We start from the raw sequence: 18,528 nt of genomic DNA on the forward strand, positions 1-18,528 counted from the left end.
AGTAACATCCTCATTTTCTTCAGAAGAGGAATACTCATCAGAGCTCATGAATGGCATAAGGAGGTTCAATGGAATCTCTATGATCTCTAGATGAGCCTTAAATTCCTTGGGTTCCTCAGAGGGAAGATCCTTATTGATCACTGGACGTCCCAGGGGGTCTTCCCCCTTGGGATTTACGTCCTCTCCTTCCCTTACAGGTTCGGCCATGGTGCTTATGTCAATGGCCTTGCACTCTCCTTTTGGATTCTCTTCTGTATTGCTTGGGAGAGTACTATGAGGGATTTCAGTGATCCTTTTACTCAGTTGGCCCACTTGTGCTTCCAAATTTCTAATGGAAGACCTTGTTTCATTCATGAAACTCACAGTGGCCTTAGATAGATCAGAGACTAAATTTGCTAAGCTAGATGGATTCTGCTCAGAATTCTCTGTCTATTGCTGAGTGGATGATGGAAAAGGCTTGCTATTGCTAAACCTGTTTCTTCCACCATTATTAAAGCCTTGTTGAGGCTTTTGATCCTTCCATGAGAGATTTGGGTGATTTCTCCATGATGGATTATAGGTGTTTTCATAAGGTTCACCCATGTAATTTACTTCTGCTATTGCAAGGTTTTCAGGATCATAAGCTTCTTCTGCATAAGAAGCCTCTTGAGTACTGTTGGATGCAGCTTGCATTCCATTCAGACTCTGAGAAATCATATTCACTTGCTGAGTCAATATTTTGTTCTGAGCCAATATGGCATTCAGAGTATCAATCTCAAGAACTCCCTTCTTCATAGGTGTCCCATTACTCACAGGATTTCTCTCAGAAGTGTACATGAACTGGTTATTAGCAACCATGTCAATGAGTTCCTGAGCTTCTGCAGGCGTTTTCTTTAGGTGAATGGATCCACCTGCAGAAGTATCTAATGACATCTTTGATAACTCAGACAGACCATCATAGAATATATCCAGGATGGTCCATTCTGAAAGCATGTCAGAAGGACACTTTTTGGTCAGTCCTTTGTATCTCTCCCAAGCTTCATAGAGGGATTCACCTTCCTTCTGTCTGAAGGTTTGAACATCTACTCTAAGCTTACTCAGCTTTTAAGGAGGAAAGAACTTGGCTAAGAAAGCCTTGACCAGCTTATCCCAAGAGTTCAGGCTGTCTTTAGGTTGAGAATCCAACCATACTCTAGCTCTGTCTCTTACAGCAAAAGGGAAAAGCATGAGCCTGTAGACTTTAGGATCTACTCCATTAGTCTTAACAGTATCACATATCTGCAAGAATTCAGTTAAGAACTGAAAAAGATCTTCAGATGGAAGTCCATGAAACTTGCAATTCTGCTGCATTAGAGAAACTAATTGAGGTTTCAGCTCAAAATTGTTTGCTCCAATGGCAGGAATGGAGATCCTTCTTCCATGTAAATTGGAATTAGGTGCAGTAAAGTCACCAAGCATCCTCCTTGCATTATTATTATTTTCGGCTGCCATCTCCTCTTCCTGTTCGAAAATTTCTGAAAGGTTATCTCTGGATTGTTGTAATTTGGCTTCTCTTAATTTTTTCTTCAGAGTCCTTTCAGGTTCTGGATCCGCTTCAACAAGAGTGTTCTTGTCCTTGCTCCTGCTCATATGACAAAGAAGAGGGCACAGAGAAAATAATAATAATAATATGGATCCTTTATATCACAGTATAGAGGTCCTTGTGTTAGTAGAAGAAAAGAAGAAGAAAATCTGAACTCAGAGAGAGAGAGGGTTCGGATTTTTGGTGATGTGAGGAAGAGATGTTAGTAGATGAATAAATAAATAGAAGAAGATGAGGGAGAAGGATTTTCGAAAATAATTTTTGAAAAAGAGTTGTGATTTTCGAAAATAGTTTTGAAAAAGGTTAGTAGTTTTTCGAAAATTCAAATAAAAAAAATTATTAGTTAATTAAAAAGAAATTTTTGAAAAAGGGGGGAGATATTTTCAAAAATTAGAGAGAGAGAGAGTTAGTTAGGTAGTTTTGAAAAAGATAAGAAACAAACAAAAGGTTAGTTAGTTGGTTGAAACAAATTTTGAAAAGATAAGAAGTTAGGAGGTTAGAAAAGATATTTTGAAATCAAATTTTTGAAAAAGATAAGATAAGAAGATATTTTTGAAAAGATATGATAGAAATTAGTTTTTGAAAAAAATTTGATTTTTTAAAAATCACAATTAATGACTTGATTCACAAGAAATCACAAGATATGATTCTAGAACTCAAAGTTTGAATCTTTCTTAACAAGTAAGTAACAAACTTGAAATTTTTGAATCAAAACATTAATTGTTATTGTTATTTTCGAAAATTTTATATAAAAATAAGAAAAAGATTTTTGAAAAATATTTTTGAAATTTTTGAAAATAACTAAGAAATTTGAAAAAGATTTGATTTTTGAAAAAGATTTTAAAAAAGATAAGAATTTCAAATTGAAAATTTGATTTGACTCATAAGAAACAACTTGATTTTAAAAATTTTTGAAAAAGTCAATCCAAATTTTCGAATTTGATGAGTGATAAAGGGAAAGATATTTTTTTGATTTTTTTGAATTTTTATGATGAGAGAGAAAAACAAGAAAAATGATGCAATGCATGAAAGTCATGGATCAAAACAATGAATGCATGCAAGAATGCTATGAATGTCAAGATGAACACCAAGAACACTATGAATGTCAAGATGAACATCAAGAACACATTTTTGAAAAATTTTTAATGCAAAGAAAACATGCAAGACACCAAACTTAGAATTCTTTAATGCTTAGACACTAAGAATTCAAGAATGCATATGAAAAACAAGAAAAGACACAAAACATGAAATCATCAAGATCAAACAAGAAGACTTACCAAGAACAACTTGAAGATCATGATGAACACTATGAATGCATGAATTTTCGAAAAATGCAAGATGCATATGCAAGTGACACCAAACTTATGATATGACTCAAGACTCAAACAAGAAACACAAAAAATATTTTTGATTTTTATGATTTTCTAATTTTTTTGTATTTTTTTTTTTCGAAAATTATTATGAAAAAGAAAAATAAGGATTCCAAAATTTTTAATATGAATTCCAGGAATCTTGCATTCTTAGTCTAAAGCTTCAGTCCAGGAATTAGACATGGCTCACTAGCCAGCCAAGCTTTCAATGAAAGCTCCGGTCCAAAACACTAGACATGGCCAATGGCCAGCCAAGCTTTAGCATGTAAATCAGGAACAGTAGCAGGTGGATTAACAACAACTAGCTTGCTCTTGATAACAAATTACAAGCCTCAGTCCAAATGAATTTAGACATGGCTTTACAGCCAGCCAGGCTTAGCATGCTTCATGAAACACTAGAATTCATTCTTAAAAATTTTGAAGAAAAATATATTTTTGAAAACACATTTTTTTTTCGAAAACAAAGGAGAAATTTTTGAAAGATTTTTGAAAATTTTTTTTTTTGAAAAGAAAACAAAAAGAAAATTACCTAATCTGAGCAACAGGATGAACCGTCAGTTGTCCAAACTCGAACAATCCCCGGCAACGGCGCCAAAAACGTGGTGCGCAGAAATTGTGATTACACTTTAATTATGTAAAATTCATCGCTCTTTCTTTCCCTGGTAATGGCGCCAAGAACATGATGCCAATACCATGGTTCACAAATTCGCACAACTAACCAGCAAGTGCACTAGGTCGTCCAAGTAATACCTTACGTGAGTAAGGGTCGAATCCCACGGAGATTGTTGGTATGAAGCAAGCTATGGTCACCTTGCAAATCTCAGTCAGGTAGGGTTAAATGTGATTGGATTAGATAATTAAAAGATAAATAATAAAGGATAGAAATACTTATGTAATTCATTGGTGAGAATTTCAGATAAGCGAATAGAGATGCCTTCGTTCCTCTGAACCTCTGCTTTCCTGCTATCTTCATCCAATCAGTCTTACTCCTTTCCATGGCTGGCTTTATGTGATACATCACCATTGTCAACGCCTACTTTCGGTCTTCTCTCGGGAAAATGATCCAAATGCCCTGTCACGGCACGGCTAATCGTCTGGAGGCATCACCCTTGTCAATGGTTTCATCTTATCCTCTCAATGAAAATGATCAACGCACCCTGTCACGGCACGGCTATTCATCTGTCGGTTCTCGATCATGCTGGAATAGGATTTACTATCCTTTTGCGTCTGTCACTACGCCCGGCAATCGCGAGTTTGAAGCTCGTCACAGTCATTCAATCATTGAATCCTACTCGGAATACCACAGACAAGGTTTAAACCTTCCGGATTCTCTTGAATGCCACCATCATTCTAGCTTACACCACGAACATTTCGATTAAGAGATCTAAGAGATACTCATTCAGTCGAAGGTAGAACGGAAGTGGTTGTCAGGCCCACATTCATAGGGAATGATGATGATTGTCATGTTCATCACATTCAGGTTGAAGAGCAAATGAATATCTTAGAAGCGAAATAAGATGAGTCGAATAGAAAACAGTAGTACTTTGCATTAATCTTTGAGGAATAGCAGAGCTCCACACCTTAATCTATGGAGTGTAGAAACTCTACCGTTGAAAATACATAAGTGAATAGAGGGTAAGCATGGCCGAGTGGCCAGCCTCCCATGGAGGTCTAGAGATCTAAAAATGATCAAAAGATGTCTAATACAGTAGTAAAAGGTCCTATTTATAATAAACTAGCTACTAGGGTTTACAGAAGTAAGTAATTGATGCATAAATCCACTTCCGGGGCCCACTTGGTGTGTGCTTGGGCTGAGCTTGAGTGTTACACGTGTAGAGGTCATTCCTGGAGTTGAACACCAGTTTTGGTGCCAGTTTGGACGTTGAACTCCACTTTGCAGCTTGTTTCTGGCGCTGGACGCCAGAATTGGGCAGAGAGCTGGCGTTGAACGCCAGTTTGTGTCATCTAAAATTGGGAAAAGTATGGACTATTATATATTGCTGGAAAGCCCTGGATGTCTAATTTCCAATGCAATTCGAAGCGCGCCATTTTGAGTTCTGTAGCTCCAGAAAATCCATTTTGAGTGCAGGGAGGTCAGAATCCAACAGCATCAGCAGTCCTTCTTCAACCTCTGAATCTGATTTTTGCTCAAGTCCCTCAATTTCAGTCAGAAAATACCTGAAATCATAGAAAAACACACAAACTCATAGTAAAGTCCAGAAATGTGAATTTAACATAAAAACTAATGAAAACATCCCTAAAAGTAACTAGATTCTACTAAAAACATACTAAAAACAATGCCAAAAAGCGTATAAATTATCCGCTCCTCAGACACGTACGCGCACTGTACGCGTACGCGTCGGTGGCCGCACATGATATTTTAATAGAAAATGTGCCCAGCGATTTTGAGGAGCTGTGGGGCCCTATTTGCAACCAACTTTGGCGCCAAAATGCATTTAAAGGACCAAGGATTAAAGAGAATCAATACTTTTTACATACTTTACATACTTTCACACATTAGTTTAGTTTAGTTTAATTTTTGGAGGTAAAGTTAGTTTTAGAGAGAGAAGCTCTCACTTCTCTCTAGGATTAGAATTAGGATTATGTTTAGATCTAGATCTACTTCTTCTTCTTCTCTCTTAATTTTCCTCTTTCATCCTTAATTGTTCTCTTGTAATTGTAGCATTCTGCTTCTCTTGTAATTCCTTTGCATTGTTAGTTGTAGCTTATGAACTTTTTTTTGTAGATCTACATTTCTTCTTCAATGCAATTGGTAAGTTCTTTGTTGTTTCATAATTATTTTGATTTCCTATTGTTAACCTCTTGCTTTTGTAGTTAGATCTCTGAAGAACTGAAGATTGATGGTTTAGAAGTTATAGTAAACTCTCGTTGCAATTATAGTTACTAAACCAAGCAATCAACCTTTCTTACAAACGTTTTGGTTATCACAAGTAACAAAACCCTTTAAAATTGATAACTGAAGTATTCAAACCTCGGGTCGTCTTCTCAAGGAATTGCAAGGAGGTGTTCTTATTATTGGTTGTGAGTTTGTAAATTGGGGGTTTTTAATGTATAAGATAAAAAGCGAGAATAGTAAATGGCAAGAAAGTAAATTGTATTAATTTAAATAAATAATAAAACTCTTGGCAAGGTATAAGCACTGGAAGTCCTATCCTTATCAATTGTGATGAGAATTGGATTTTAATCCCACTTTGTTAACCTCTAACTATGAAGGTAAATCAAGTGGATTAATTAGCTTAATCCTCAGGTCCTAGTCAATTCCTATGGAAAGACTAGAGTTATTGGAGCAACTCCCAATTTCAACCACTGCTTTATTTGACAGCTCAAACGATACCAATTACTTAACCAAAGCCAAAAGGAAGAATTCTAAATTAAATTAAAAGCATTCATGTAAATAAAGCAAAGTAAAATTAAATATGAAAATACCTCGAATTGTATTAATAAAAGAAATCAAATCTAACATGAATATTCATAAATAAAAGGAACATTGAACCTGTTATTGAAGTTGTAAGTTGAAATAATAAAGTTGAAATCCTAATTCTAATCCTAATCCTAAGAGAGAGGAGAGAACCTCTCTCTCTAAAAACTACATCTAATCCTAAAATTGTGAATATGAAAGCTTATCTATGAATGGATTCATTTCTCTACTTTATAGCCTCTAATATGTGTTTTCTGGGCCGAGAACTGAGTCAGAAACAGCCCAGAATTCACTGGTTGCGAATTCAAACACGCTGATTTTTTGTCACTGCGACGTGTCTGCGTAGTGCACGCGTTCGCGTCACCTATCGTCAAAGCAACTATAGCATATTATATATCAAATCGAAGCTTCGGACGTTAGCTTTCCAACGCAACTAGAACCGCATCATTTGGATCTCTATAGCTCAAGTTATGACCGTTTGAGTGCAGAGAGGTCAGGCTAGACAGCTTTGCAGTTCCTTCAACTTCTTGTATTTCTTCCACTTTTGCATGCTTCCTTTCTATCCTCTAAGTCATTCCTGCCCTATAATCTCAGAAATCACTTAACACACATATCAAGGCATCTAATGGTGATAAGAGAGGATTAATATTAGCAAATATAAGGTCAAAGAAGCATATTTTCAATCATAGCACAAAATCAGGAAGGAATTGTAAAACCATGCAAATAGTATGAATAAGTGGGTAAAGAGTTGATAAAATCTACTCAATTGAGCACAAGATAAACCATAAAATAGTGGTTTATCAATCTCTCTTTAATTCTTGCAATTCATGTTGTTTACTTTTATTGCCTTCTATGTGTTTGTTAAAATGCTTCTTTTATTTATGAGTTTACTTTTCTATTGTTTTGCCTTTCTATTGTTAATCTCCTACTTTTGTAGTTGTAGATTCCTTTAATTCTTGCAATTTACTATGCTTTTCTTTTGTGCCTTCCAAGTGTTTGATGAAATGCTTGGTTGGACTTTAGTGTAGATTTTGTACCTCTTGGCTTTGGTAGAGTAATTAGTGATGCTTGAGTTATCTAATTCATTTGTTGATTGATAATTAGAAGTTGCTAATTGATTTGGATACCACTAAAGCTAGTCTTTTCCTTGGGAGTTGGCTAGGACTTGTGGAATCAAGTTGATTCATCCACTTGACTTTTCTCCATAGTTAGAGGTTAACTAAGTGGTAGCAATGGACAATTTGTGGTCACAATTGAAGAGGATAACTAGGATAGGACTTCTAGTTCTCATATCTAGCCAAGAGCTTTGTTAGTTGTTAGTTTATTTTCTTTGCCATTTATATTTCTTGTCTAAAATCTCAAAACCCCAAACATACTCCATAACCAATAACAAGAACACTTTATTGTAATTCCTAGGGAGAACGACCCGAGGTTCAATACTTCGGTTTATAAATTTAGGGGTTTGTACTAGTGACAAACAAATTTTTGTATGAAAGGACTATTGCTTGGTTTAGGAACTATATTACAACGAGCTTTCAATTGTGAATTCTAGAACAGACAAAAGTCTTCTCATCAATGGCCTATTCGGATGGTAGCTCCCACACTCCTGACATTTCATATTAGGGGAGTAAGCTCTTGACCGCTTCCCTTCACCATATTTCTTGAAGTCATCGTGTTCCCTACTAGTGTTTCCTCTATGAGTGTCCCTTGACGACGCTACCGTCTTTGTGTATTCCTCAACCACTCTTGCCTTTTTCACCAGATCGAAAAAAATCCGAATCTCCATAGGAGCCACAGCAGTCCTGATGTCGTCCTTCAAGCCCCTTTGATACTTGACACACTTTCAATTTTCATAGGTCTCCGGGTCACCCTGACACGCCCTAGAGAACCTATAAAGTTCTTCAAATTGGCTGGTGTAGTCTGCCACAGATAAGGAACCTTGCTTCAGCTACATAAGTTCCATCTCATTCACTTCCCTTGCCGACTTAGGAAAGTACTTCTTGTAGAAGGCTGTTCGGAATACATCCCAACGAACCTCGGCGTTTTGAAGTTAGAGCAAGCGGCATTCTGCCTGCCACCAATGCTGGGCCTCTTCTAGAAGCTAATAAGCAGCAAACTCCACGTATTGGTTGTTCGGGACATGCTGTGCTTGCAGTGCACGCTCCAAAGCTTGAAACCAGTTATCCGCTTCCGTGGGATTGGTCGATCTTCTGAAAGTCGGTGGGTGAACTTTCAGAAATGTAGCTAAGGTCATCGGAGCACCTCCCAAGTCATCTCCATTTCCGTCTCCATTACCCGCCGGTTGGCCTAACCTCTGTGTAGCTCGCATAGTCGCAGCAACATTCGTCTCCATGGTATTTGCAAGATTCGCCATTGCCGCCATGAACTCGGCATGGTTACCGGCCAGTTGCTCGTTTCTACTCTCTCTTCATGAACGTGTAAGACGTCGTCTGTGAGTAGCCATTAGAGTTCCTGTCTACACCAAAAAATCGATATCAAGGTGATCAGTCTCAATATCAAAAGCCTAGTACTTCCATTATCCCAAACAGGCACTCACAAATAAGCATGCTATACAATATCAAGTAGATAACCTAATAGCATCAAAGAAAATACACATAAAGTATACAACGAACCATAATTGGTCCATCCCTCAGGCTCACGAGGACGAACCGCTTTAATACTACTAAATGTAACACCCCAATTAACCTAGGCCTTACCTCTAGTCGTAAAGCAAAGGTTAACCAAAGGTTATGACAATTCTAAGGCTTATAAATATTTACATAGAAAGAAATAATATATTCTAGAAGCTTGATGAAGGATATAGTTTAAAAACAGGATTTGAAAAGCGCAAAAGGTACTAGCGAAGCTACAAACTTAAAGTGACTGAAGTAGGTACCATATAACAAAATATCATAGTATAATATCATAAGAATCTAGCCACGGCTCGCGGAGTTTAAGCCGGCTAGCCATATACAGACCATACATGAAACCAAACAGTAAAACGGCTTATGCAAGTATTGTTCTCTCAATACATGCCTCTAGGCTAAAACAAAATACAAAAGAGAGAGATGTTTAAACAAAATAAATCAAGAAGACTCCAAAAGGTATCCGGATCATCTGCTTCTGTAACCATCAAAGCAACTCACTGATGCACCACTATTTCATGGTACATTTTGTGCCTAATTGAGTGGATTTTTTTCCACTATTCTCACACTTATTTATAGAATTCACTTGATTTACATTTTCCTTCCTAATTTTGTGCAATGATTGAAAACATATTTTTTGGCCTTAAATTTGCTATGTTTAATTCCCTCTTATTACCATTCGATGCCTTGATATGTGTGTTAAGTGATTTTAGGGTTTATAGGGCAGGAATGGCTTAGAGGATGGAAAGGAAGCATGCAAAAGTGGAAGGAATACAAGAAATTGATGGAATTGCTAAGCTTTCCAGCCTGACCTCTTCGTACTTAACTGACCATAACTTGAGCTATAGAGATCCAAATGAGGCAGTTTTAGTTGCGTTGGAAAGCTAACATCCGGGGCTTCAAAATGATATATAATTTGCCATAGTTGACCTGACAATAGGCGACGCGCACATGTGCATCACGCGCACACGTGTATCTGTGAAAATTCAGCGTATTAGAATTCGCCCCCAGCGATTTCTGGGCTATTTTTGGCCCAGTTCTCGGCCCAAAAAAACACAAATTAGAAGCTGCCGAGAGGAGGAATGGAGGGAGAACTTTTATACACATAGTTTTAGGTTTTTAGATGTAGCTTTTAGAGAGAGAGGCTCTCTCCTCTCTCTAGGATTTAGGATTCCTAGTTTTATGCTTTTGAGTTGGATATTGACAAAGTTACTACCCTGTTGAAGTCTTTATCATTCTAGTTTGTTTTCTTTTTCCCTTACTCTTTTATATCCTTAATCTTTGTTCGGAGTTACAATTGGATTGTTTTTAGAATTTATTAATGCAAGAAGTATTTTTCCATTTAAATTTTATTATTTGTTTAATTGCTTCCAATTGATTTTAATTACCATGTTCTCTTTTCACTTCTCTTATAAGTTTACGAAAATGGTATTCATGTTGACAGAGTAGACTCCCAACTTGACTTGGGAGTTGATTAATAGGAGACCCTTGAGTTGGAATACTTAAGAATTAATTGGTAATTGGAAGTTGTTGGCTAGCTCTCTAGTTACTAACGCTAATCCTTTCTAAGGAAGAGGATTAGGACTTGTGAATAGAAGTTGGCTTAACCACTTGACTTTTCTTTATTCAGTAAGGGTTAACTAAGTGGAAACAACATTCAATTATTATTAATCTTGGAAAAACCAACAAGGATAGAACTTCCGATTAATCTTCTCCTAGTCAAGGCTTTTTATTGTTGCTATTTTATTTTCTCTGCAATTTACTTTCCCTGTTTCCTATCCAAAACCCCAAAAGATACAATTTCATAACCAATTCTAAGCACACCTCCCTGCAATTTCTTGAGAGATGACCCGAGGTTTAAATAATTTGGTTATCAATTTTACTAGGGGTTTGTTACTTGTGACAAACAAATTTTTGTATGAAAGGATTATTGTTGGTTTAGAAACTATACTTGCAACGAGAACTTATTTGTGAATTCTTTATCATCAAAAATCCGTTCATCAAAATGGCGCCGTTGCCGAGGAATTGCAAACGTGTGCCTTATTATTGGTTATTGTAAATATTTGCTTTTTACTTGTTTGCTAGTTTTTGTTAGTTTGGGAATTAGTTGCTTATTTTTACTAGTTTTTGTTTTTATTTTCTTTAGCTACTATGAACTCTCACCCTTTTGGCTATGAGTTTAGTTCAAATTATGTTGCAGAGAATGGAAGCTATAATGAGAACAGGCATCAAGGTTGGAACAATCAAAGATGGGAGGAGCCACAAGGATTTGATCAATCCTCTTGGCAACAACCCCCTCCAATGCGCTATAACCAACAACCATTCCATGATGCATACCAAGACAATAGTTATAGTGGACCCTTTCGTGACAACCATCCTCCACCAAATTACTATGGTCAAGAGCCATTCCAGGGTGCGTACCAAGACGATGGATATGGTGGACCCCCTTGTAGTTACCAACAAGCCCCACCATATGCTTATGAACCTCCCCATCAACATAGCTTTGAACCACCATACTCACAAACCACTTACCACCAAACACTCCCATATGACCCTAATCCTTACCCACCATACCAAGAGCCTTATGAGCCATACTTAGAACCACCCCAATCCCAACACAATTACTCCCAGGATCCACTACCTCAATATATGCCATCTCCATATCCTTATCAAGAAGAACCACCTCCGTATTATGAGCCCTTTCTCCTAACAAATGAACCCTCCTATCCACTCCAACCTCCATTGGATAACAACACTCTTAGTGTCATTCACCAAAGACAAAAGACCATGGAGGACATACTTAACTCTATCTTAAACGGTCTGACCTCTGCTTTACAAGCTCTTGCCTCACAGATTGGATCATTGAATACCCCCAACAATCAACCCTCAAGCTCTAGTGCACCTCCTTTTCAACCATATAATGATCTCTCCATCCCATCACCGCCCTCCATGGAAGAGCACCCACATATATCAATCCAAGAGCAACACGATCCCAATTATGCTAGTGACATGGAATAAGAGAGAAGGGATCGTCTTCGCGAATTCATACTTCATAAGAAGCTAGAGAAGGCCTTAAAGATGGAGGTAGAAGAGACCCTTGAAGATGAAGGAGTGGTTGAAAAATTAGTGAAGGAAGACATCAAGGAGGAGTCTAATTTTGTATTAGAGCAAGTGGAGAAAGCCGAAATTATCACAGAAGAGGAAGTGGTTGAAGACTTAGGAGAGGTGGAACCTCCATGGGAAAGTCCAGTCTTAGAGCCTCCTTCCAAGGTGTTTTATGTCGATGTTGAGGAGGGTGTACAACCTCCAAGGCATATCATGGTTGAAGACTTTGCAGAGGTTGATCAAGAGATAGAGATTAAAGAAGAAGAAGCACTGCCTCCCATGCCTTTGGTAGGCAATGAAGAAGAGAGCTTGTTGGAAGAAAGCTTGTTGGAAGAAAGCTACCAAGAGGAAGAGGTTGAAATTGAAGAAGCTTGCAAAGAGGTGGAAGAATTCAAAGAAGAGCACAAGGGAGTGGAGCCTGCAAGATCATTAGAAACACCTCTCCCGAAGCCATTACCGTCCAATACAACATTTAAGTGGGTAAAATTCTTATCATTGACCTTTACTTTCCCACTTGAATATGGTTTACCTGAGACAGATGGTCAGCTTAGAGTTCTTTGTGGCTTTAAGAGTAAGAGGGAGATGATTAGTAGTTAGCAACACAATCCTAGGTTCGTTGTGGTTGAAAGCTCAAGGCCTGATTGCAAGGGTTGGTATAATTCTCAACTGATTGGGTCTAAGAGGATGTTTGGACGCTTCAATGAGAATTCTAAAGCTGAACCACCCGATTGGAACAATGCTGATCAACTCACAAACGGGTGTAGAATCAAGATTTGGGATCCGGGAATATATGAGGATCAATTTTCGGAGCTCAAAGCTTGTGAAGCACTCCATCAAATCTTGAGGAATTTACCTGGTATTGATAGAGCTTATTGGAAGTCTAAGCATTGGTGGAAGTTTCAAGACGAGTTCAAGCACAAGCCACCATGACAAGGAGCTCACCAAATGTCCAACTTAAGGACTTTAACTAAAAGTGTTAGGTGGGAGACAACCCACCATGGTATGATTGTTCCTTTTTATTCCTAGTTTTATTTTATTTTTCACAAGTTTTTCATTCATAATTTCTGCATATTCATCTCCATGCTACATTCTGCATTCTGCATAAAAAATAAAAAAAAAGAGAAAAAAATAAAAAAATATATAAATAAATAAGGGGACAAAATTACCCCAATGCTAAGTTTAATAAAAGATCAATGAATAGGTGGTGAAATTGAAGAAAAAATTTGGTACATGAGTATGTGATACAAAAGTGGGAATTATGGGTAGCTAGGCATGAATTTAGAGTTACATAGAGTGTGTGTGTTAGGTGAGAGCTTAGGTTAGTCAAAGATTCATATTATAGCTCATGTGGCCATACATATATCCTCACCCTTACCTTAGCCCCATTACAACCCTGAAAAGACCTCATGATGTTTGCATTGGTATACTAAATATTTTTTGATTGGTTAGATGAAGAACAATGTTTTAGAAAACATGATTAGAGAAGATTAGAGTGATCAACCCTAGACACTTGAGAGACTAGAGTGCATATACACTACCATGGAGGGTTCAATGCTTGATTCTATGTTCCTTGCTTTCATGAGCTATCTTCTTACAGGTTTACTTGTCTTTACTGTATGATTTGAATTAGTGGAATCTGATTTATGTTTGTCTTGGAGGACTTACTTACTTTTAACCAAATAGATAGAAACATCTTAGCATATAGTTGTATTCGCATACTTAGGTGCATTTCATGGGTCTTACTTTTCCCCATTCATTCTTTCTATCTCCTTGAGCTTAGCATGAGGACATGCTAATGTTTAAGTGTGGGGAGATTTGATGCACCACTATTTCGTGGTACATTTTGTGCTTAATTGAGTGGATTTTTTTCCACTATTTTCACACTTATTTATAGAATTCACATGATTTACATTTTCCTTCCTAATTTTGTGCTATGACTGAAAATATATTTTTTTGGCCTTAAATTTGCTATGTTTAATCCCCTCTTATTATCATTCGATGCCTTGATATGTGTGTTAAGTGATTTTAGGGTTTATAGGATAGGAATGGCTTAGAGGATGGAAAGGAAGCATGCAAAAGTGGAAGAAATACAAGAAATTGAAGGAATTGCTAAACTGTCCAGCCTGACCTCTTCGTACTTAACTGACCATAACTTGAGCTATAGAGGTCCAAATGAGGCGGTTCTAGATGCGTTGGAAAGCTAACATCTGGAGGATTCAAAATGATATATAATGTGCTATAGTTTTCCTTAAGATAGGCAACGCGCATGCGTGCATCACGCGCACGCGTGCATCTGCGAAAATTCAGCGTATCAGAATTCACCCCCAGCGATTTCTGGGCTATTTTTGGCCCAGTTCTCGCCCCAGAAAACACAGATTAGAGGCTGAAGAGTGGAAGAATGGAGGGAGAACTTTCATACACATAATTTTAGGTTTTTAGATGTAGCTTTTAGAGAGAGAGGCTTTCTCCTCTCTCTAGGAATTAGGATTCCTAGTTTTATGCTTTTGAGTTGGATATTGACAGAGTTACTACCCTGTTGAAGTCTTTATCATTCTAGTTTGTTTTCTTTTTCCCTTACTCTTTCATATCCTTAATCTTTGTTCAGAGTTACAATTGGATTGTTTTTAGAATTTATTAATGCAAGAAGTATTTTTCTATTTAAATTTTATTATTTGTTTAATTGCTTCCAATTGATTTTAATTACCATGTTCCCTTTTCACTTCTCTTATAAGTTTACGAAAATGGTATTCATGTTAACAGAGTAGACTCCTAACTTGACTTGGGAGTTGTTAACAATAGACCCTTGAGTTGGAATACTCAAGAATTAATTGGTAATTGGAAGTTGTTGGCTAGCTCTCTAGTTACTAACGCTAATCCTTCCCAAGGGAGAGGATTAGGACTTGTGAATAGAAGTTGGCTTAACCACTTGACTTTCCTTTATTCAGTAAGGGTTAACTAAGTGGAAACAACAATCAATTATTATTAATCTTGGGAAAACTAATAAGGATAGAACTTCTGATTAATCTTCTCCTAGTCAAGGCTTTTTATTGTTGCTATTTTATTTTCTCTGTAATTTACCTTCCCTGTTTCCTATCCAAAACCCCAAAAGATACAATTTCATAACCAATTCTAAGCACACCTCCCTGCAATTCCTTGAGAGACGACCCGAGGTTTAAATACTTCGGTTATCAATTTTATTAGGTGTTTGTTCCTTGTGACAAACAAATTTTTGTATGAAAAGATTATTGTTGGTTTAGAAACTATACTTGTAACGAGAACTTATTTGTGAATTCTTTACCATCAAAAATCCGTTCATCACTCACCGAGTTGGGTTGCGACCTGCATCTGAAAAATAACAACAAAGTATAGAATGAGAACCGGAGGTTCTCAGTATGGTAACAGTGCCCAATGATGTAAGATGTAAGGCTCCGGAACGCCGAAGGCAATCCTAGAACTTCACATCACATACGGATATTCAAGCTTAGAACAAAATAAATAAATATATAAATAACTTAAACCATAAACCAGGTTATCTAAACTTAGGGAAAATTCTAACTAATGCTAATCACACCGCTGTATCCCACAGCCTTCGCCAACCTAACCTCCGTGCGATCCCATCGCCACCACCTACCTAACCTCCTCCGCACCAGACAAACACAGATAAATGCAAACAAGTAAAGCACAGATAGTATTCATTTACAGCAAGTAATTCAAGAAGCAAGTAGGCATGTTATACAATTAGGCAAGCTCAAGTAAACAAAGCAAGCAAGCATATAGAAGATGCATATGATGAATGTCTGTCCTAATGGTTGTGATATCACATGTCGATTAGTCTCTCCATTGCGCATAAGGAGGAAAATTCCGAGGGATGAGTGCCCTACCACCTTCTCCTTTCAGAGAAAAATATTCCGAGGGAGTGTGCCATACCACCTTCCTCTAGTTGCCGCATGATTCCGTGGGTTAGTGCCCTACCACCTTGCAATCAGAGAGAATTCGCATTTTCAGGAGGAATAATTCCGAGGGATAAGTGCCCTACCACCTTTTCCTTTCAGAGGGAAACATTCCAAGGGAGCGTGCCCTACCACCTTCCTCTGGTTGCGAGAAATACGAGTGAGAAGTCCAGCTTCAACTCTCACATCCGAACGTAGGCAGGAGACTGCCACAGTCCCTACGATGGAGAACAATGCATATCATAATCACATATTCAATCTCAGAGGCCACTGCTCATAGCACCCTTCCACTCATACTCATCACAACCATTCTCAATTCACAACTTCCTATTCCGAACTCACTAGTTTGTCACTTTCTCAATTCATATACCATTTTTCTTTCGCACTCCACCAAACCCAGCCTCAGTACACCAGAAACCTAAACCTCCATTCTCTAACTTTTCAAAATAACATCACTAAATCCCTTAAGTTCTCTCCCATATTTTCATACCCAAAAAAATCATGTCCAATAGTCTTAAAATGGTGTTATAGAAGCTTACAATCTTGTTGGGAAGGTGAAACATTTGAAAACAAGTTTTAAATTTAAGAAACAGAGTATGTGGGTGCGCACGCCCAGGAATTTTCAAAACGTGTGCGTATGCACAGGGGTGTGCGTACGCACAGGTACCAAAATTCACAATATCTGTTCACTTGCACAACCTGTGCTAGCGCCCCCAACAAACTGACCTTCCCAACGTATGCGTGCACACAAGGCTATGCATATGCACAGGTTGTAAAACTTCCTTAGTGTGTGCGTGCACACAAGGCTGTGCGTATGCACATACTAGAAATCATAAAATTCTGTAACTCTGCAGAATTTCCAGATTCCGACATCAATCTTTGAATGATCATAACTTCCTCTACAAAAATCCAAATTTTACAAACCTTATATCAAATCGAAGGGTTTTCAATAATCTTTATTTTTAAACTGAATTCAACAAATTTTGAAAACTGAGGCAAAAGTTATGATCAGACAAATTCACCGAAAATCCATTTTTAACCAAAAGTTCACAAATTCCAACTCTTCCCAATTTCACAACTCAAACCAACCAAAACCAAATAAAACCATTCCAAACTCCATTTTTCATCAACATCTAACCTTTATATCATATTACACCTTTCGTACCATCTATTGCATCACACTTTCTCATTCTCAATCTCAACATCAATCATATAGTACTAAAAATCAACCCTCTACCAACACTTTCGTTAATCCTAAATCTATCAATATCAATTATCATAACCAATATTATTTCATCTTAATCTATATATTCCATACCTAAAATTACTCAACCATTACACCACATATTACCACCAATCCATAATTTAGCAACACATAACATCATCAATTCCATATACCAAATTCTACTTGTAAACTCAAATCTCAACAATTTACATCACAAACTATCATCCCACCATACTCTATCAACATCAATAAACCCCATCAACCATTAACAATCCTCAACAATCATCATCTCCCAATTCCCATATCATACATCAACATCATCAATAATCATCAACAATACCAACAACTCTCAACTACCATAACAAATAATAATATTTAATATCTCAATTTATCAACTCCTTAAACACTCATCTCCAATTACCAACAACATAATATTCCTCATTACTCATCAACCACATCAACAACCCTCATCAACAATAATATTTCACAACATTCATCATCAAAATTTCTCAACAACAACAACCATTCATAATTAACATCAAATCACATATAATTATTCATACATCAACCATATCCAATCCTATCTTAGGGTCAATTAGCCTAAGTTTCCAAAAACATTACATATTACATAAAGAAAACCGAAACCATACTTTGGCCGATTCCTAAATGCACTAAACACCAAAACGAAGCCACCAAGCTTGATCCAAGGCCTCCACCAACTCCAACAAACACCAAAACTCAATCTAACATCATATACATATATCAAGATCAAAACCTAAGATAAATAAAATAACTAAACACAAGGAATTAGTAAAACCTTACCTTACTCAACGAGATTAGGGGTAAATCTAACAATTATTCGCTACTAGAGATCACCTAAACAAGCAAAACTACAAAACTTGCTCAAAAACCAAACCTAAAATGTGCAGAAACTTAGGGCATGAAACTGGGGACTGAGATGCGAGCTCTTACTAGATTTCTTTAGATAGAAAGGAAGAGCTCATCAAGAGCTTCGCGTGGCCACAAACGGCTCGTCAATCGGAGCTCAGGATCAAAGTTATGGCTCCTAGAAGGTGGAGGTGAATAGTAACACCACCCCTTCTCTTCTCTTCTCTCAAAACCGCGTGGCTCTCTCTCTTTTGGGCTGGAAATGAGCACAAAGCTCATTTAATGAGCTTATATATGTTGGACCTTGGGCCCAACTTGGGCCCGGTCCAACCCGTTAGCGTTTTT

General features: G+C 37.3%; 1 non-coding gene across 1 annotated transcript; it reads left to right on the forward strand.

Annotated features, from left to right (window-relative positions):
* Window positions 1-966: 966 nt before the first annotated feature.
* Window positions 967-1,074, forward strand: LOC112774666 (small nucleolar RNA R71). The gene has a single exon (XR_003189139.1). It is a non-coding gene; the product is annotated as a small nucleolar RNA R71 (small nucleolar RNA).
* The last annotated feature ends 17,454 nt before the right edge of the window (window positions 1,075-18,528 follow it).

The sequence above is a fragment of the Arachis hypogaea genome, chromosome 18 (assembly GCF_003086295.3).
Source record: "Arachis hypogaea cultivar Tifrunner chromosome 18, arahy.Tifrunner.gnm2.J5K5, whole genome shotgun sequence".
NCBI lineage: Eukaryota > Viridiplantae > Streptophyta > Magnoliopsida > Fabales > Fabaceae > Arachis > Arachis hypogaea.